This window comes from Lutra lutra, chromosome 1, assembly GCF_902655055.1.
Source record: "Lutra lutra chromosome 1, mLutLut1.2, whole genome shotgun sequence".
NCBI lineage: Eukaryota > Metazoa > Chordata > Mammalia > Carnivora > Mustelidae > Lutra > Lutra lutra.
Genome location: NC_062278.1, coordinates 128,043,420 through 128,048,356, shown reverse-complemented (window position 1 = coordinate 128,048,356; position 4,937 = coordinate 128,043,420).

Here is a 4,937-nt window from a genome sequence, read left to right as displayed (position 1 = left end):
TTTGTATCCTCCCACGTTGCTGAATTGTTGCATGAATTCTAGTAGTTTGGGGGTGGAGTCTTTTGGGTTTTCCATATAAAGCATCATGTCATCTGCGAAGAGAGAGAGTTTGACTTCTTCATTGCCAATTTGGATACCTTTTATTTCTCTTTGTTGTCTGATTGCTGTTGCTAAGGACTTCTAATACTATGTTGAACAAGAGTGGTGAGAGTGGGCATCCTTGTCGTGTTCCTGATCTCAATGGGAAGGCTGCAAGCTTTTTCCCATTGAGGATGGTATTTGCTGTGGGTCTATTCATAGATAGATTTTATGAAGTTCAGGAATGTTCCCTCTATCCCTATACTTTGAAGCGTTTTAATCAGGAATGGATGCTGGATTTTGTCAAATGCTTTTTCTGCATCAATTGAGAGGACCATGTGGTTCTTCTCTCTTCTCTTATTAATTTGTTCTATCACATTGATTGATTTGCGAATGTTGAACCATCCTTGTAGCCCATCTGCCTACTTTTTTGACTTGATTATCTGTTTTTTGGAAGTTGAGTTTGAGAAGTTCTTTATAGATCTTGGATATTAACCCTTTTCTCTAGTGTCATTTGTAAATATCTTCTACCATTATATGGGTTGCCTCTTTGTTATGTTGACTGTTTCCTTTGCTATACAGAAGTTTTTGTTTTTGTTTTTGTTTTTGTTTTTGTTTTTTATCTTGATGAAGTCCCAAAAGTTCATTTTTGCTTTTGTTTCCCTTATCTTTGGAGACATGTCTTGAAAGAAGTTGCTGTGGCCGATGTTGAAGAGGTTACTACCATTGTTCTTCTCTTGGATTTTGAAGATTCCTATTTCACATTGATGTCTTTCATCCATTTAGAGTTTATCTTTGTGTATGGTATAAGAGAATGGTCCAGTTTCATTCTTCTGTATATAGCTCTCCAATTTTCTCAGCACCATTTATTGAAGAGACTGTCTTTCTTCCATTGGATATTTTTTCTACTTTGTTGAAAATTAGTTGACCATAGAATTGAAAGTCCATATCTGGGCTCTCTACTCTGTTCCATTGGTCTATGTGTCTGTTTTTGTGCCAGTACCATGCTGTCTTGGTGATCATGGCTTTGTAATATAGCTTGAAATCAGGCAACGTGATGCCCCCAGCTCTGTTTTTCTTTTCCAACATTTCCTTGGTGATTCGGGGTCTTTTCTGGTTCCATACAAATTTTAGGATTGTTTGTTCCAGCATTTTGAAAAATGCCATTGGTTTTTTGATTGGAATGGCATTGAAAGTATAGATTGCTCTCGGCAGCATAGTCATTTTAACAATGTTTATTCCAATCCATGGGTATGGAAAGTTTTTCCATCTTTTTGTGTCTTCTTCAATTTCTTTCATGAGTGTTTTGTAATTTCTAGAGTATAGATCTTTTACCTCTTTGATTAAGTTTATTCCAATATATCTTATGGTTTTTGGTGCTATTGTAAATGGACTCAAATCTCTAATTTCTCCTTCTACAGTTTCACTGTTAGTGTATAAGAAAGCAACTGATTTCTGTGCATTGATTTTGTATCCTGCCACATTACTGAATTGCTGTATGTATTCTAGTAATTTGGGGTGGAGACTTTTGTCTTTTCCACATAGAGTATCATGTCATCTGTGAAGAGAGGGAGTTTGACTTCTTCTTTGCCAAACTGAATACCTTTTATTTCTTTTTGTTGTCTGATCACTGTTGCTAGGACTTCTAGTACTATGTTGAACAATAGTGGCAAGAATGAGCATCCTTGTCCTGTTCCTGATCTCAGTGGGAAGGCTCTCAGCTTTTCCCCATTGAGAATGATATTCATTGTGAGTTTTTACATAAATGGGTTTTATGAAGTTGAGGAATGTTCTCTCTATCCCTAAACTCTGAAGACTTTTTTTTTTTAATTTTTTATTTTTTCAGCATAACAGTATTCATTATTTTTGCACCACACCCAGTGCTCCATGCAATCTGTGCCCTCTACAATACCCACCACCTGGTGCCCCCAACCTCCCACCCCCCACCCCTTCAAAATTCTCAGATCGTTTTTCAGAGTCCATAGTCTCTCATGGTTCACCTCCCCTTCCAATTTCCCTCAACTCCCTTCTCCTCTCCATCTCCCCTTGTCCTCCATGCTATTTGTTATGCTCCACAAATAAGTGAAACCATATGATAATTGACTCTCTCTGCTTGACTTATTTCACTCAGCATAATCTCTTCCAGTCCCGTCCATGTTGCTACAAAACTTGGGTATTCATCCTTTCTTTTTTCTTTTTTTTTACAGCTTTATAAACATATATTTTTATCACCAGGGATACAGGTCTGCGAATCGCCAGGTTTACACACTTCACAGCACTCACCACAGCACATACCCTCCCCAATATCCATAACCCCACCCCCCTCTCCCAACCCCCTCCCCCCATCAACCCTCAGTTTGTTTTGAGAGATTAAGAGTCACTTATGGTTTGTCTCCCTCCCAATCCCATCTTGTTTCATTTACTCTTCTCCTACCCCCTCGACCCCCCATGTTGCATCTCCTCTCCCTCATATCAGGGAGATCATATGATAGTTGTCTTTCTCCGATTGACTTATTTCGCTAAGCATGATACCCTCTAGTTCCATCCACGTCGTCGCAAATGGCAAGATTTCATTTCTTTTGATGGCTGCATAGTATTCCATTGTGTATATATACCACATCTTCTTTATCCATTCGTCTGTTGATGGACATCTAGGTTCTTTCCATAGTTTGGCTATTGTAGACATTGCTGCTAGAAACATTCGGGTGCACGTGCCCCTTTGGATCACTATGTTTGTATCTTTAGGGTAAATACCCAGCAGTGCAATTGCAGGGTCATAGGGTAGTTCTATTTTCAACTTTTTGAGGAACCTCCATGCTGTTTTCCAGAGTGGTTGCACCAGCTTGCATTCCCACCAACAGTGTAGGAGGGTTCCCCTTTCTCCACATCCTCGCCAGCATCTGTCATTTCCTGACTTGTTAATTTTAGCCATTCTGACTGGTGTGAGGTGATATCTCATGGTGGTTTTGATTTGTATTTCCCTGATGCCGAGTGATATGGAGCACTTTTTCATGTGTCTGTTGGCCATCTGGATGTCTTCTTTGCAGAAATGTCTGTTCATGTCCTCTGCCCATTTCTTGATTGGATTATTTGTTCTTTGGGTGTTGAGTTTGCTAAGTTCTTTATAGATTTTGGACACTAGCCCTTTATCTGATATGTCATTTGCAAATATCTTCTCCCATTCTGTCAGTTGTCTTTTGGTTTTGTTCACTGTTTCCTTTGCTGTGCAAAAGCTTTTGATCTTGATAAAATCCCAAAAGTTCATTTTTGCCCTTGCTTCCCTTGCCTTTGGTGATGTTCCTAGGAAGATGTTGCTGCGGCTGAGGTCGAAGAGGTTGCTGCCTGTGTTCTCCTCGAGGATTTTGATGGATTCCTTTCTCACATTGAGATCCTTCATCCATTTTGAGTCTATTTTCGTGTGTGGTGTAAGGAAATGATCCAATTTCATTTTTCTGCATGTGGCTGTCCAATTTTCCCAACACCATTTATTGAAGAGGCTGTCTTTGTTCCATTGGACATTCTTTCCTGCTTTGTCGAAGATGAGTTGACCATAGAGTTGAGGGTCCATTTCTGGGCTCTCTATTCTGTTCCATTGATCTATGTGTCTGTTTTTGTGCCAGTACCATGCTGTCTTGATGATGACAGCTTTGTAATAGAGCTTGAAGTCCGGAATTGTGATGCCACCAACTTTGGCTTTCTTTTTCAATATTGCTTTGGCTATTCGAGGTCTTTTCTGGTTCCATATAAATTTTAGGATTATTTGTTCCATTTCTTTGAAAAAAAGGGATGGTACTTTGATAGGAATTGCATTAAATGTGTAGATTGCTTTAGGTAGCATAGACATTTTCACAATATTTATTCTTCCAATCCAGGAGCATGGAACATTTTTCCATTTCTTTGTGTCTTCCTCAATTTCTTTCATGAGTACTTTATAGTTTTTTGTGTATAGATTCTTAGTCTCTTTGGTTAGGTTTATTCCTAGGTATCTTATAGTTTTGGGTGCAATTGTAAATGGGATCGACTCCTTAATTTCTCTTTCTTCTGTCTTGTTGTTGGTGTAGAGAAATGCAACTGATTTCTGTGCATTGATTTTATATCCTGACATTTTACTGAATTCCTGTACAAGTTCTAGCAGTTTTGGAGTGGAGTCTTTTGGGTTTTCCACATAGAGTATCATATCATCTGCGAAGAGTGATAGTTTGACTTCTTCTTTGCCGATTTGGATGCCTTTAATTTCCTTTTGTTGTCTGATTGCTGAGGCTAGGACTTCTAGTACTATGTTGAATAGCAGGGGTGATAACGGACATCCCTGCCGTGTTCCTGACCTTAGCGGAAAAGCTTTCAGTTTTTCTCCATTGAGAATGATATTTGCGGTGGGTTTTTCATAGATGGTTTTGATAATATTGAGGTATGTGCCCTCTATCCCTACACTTTGAAGAGTTTTGATCAGGAAGGGATGCTGTACTTTGTCAAATGCTTTTTCAGCATCTATGGAGAGTATCATATGGTTCATGGTCTTTCTTTTATTAATGTGTTGTATCACATTGATTTATTTGCGGATGTTGAACCAACCTTGCAGCCCTGGAATAAATCCCACTTGGTCGTGGTGAATAATTCTTTTAATGTACTGTTGAATCCTATTGGCTAGTATTTTGGCGAGAATTTTTGCATCTGTGTTCATCAAGGATATTGGTCTGTAGTTCTCTTTTTTGTTGGGATCCTTGTCTGGTTTTGGGATCAAGGTGATGCTGGCCTCATAAAATGAGTTTGGAAGTTTTCCTTCCATTTCTATTTTTTGGAACAGTTTCAGGAGAATAGGAATTAGTTCTTCTTTAAATGTTTGTTAGAATTCCCCCGGG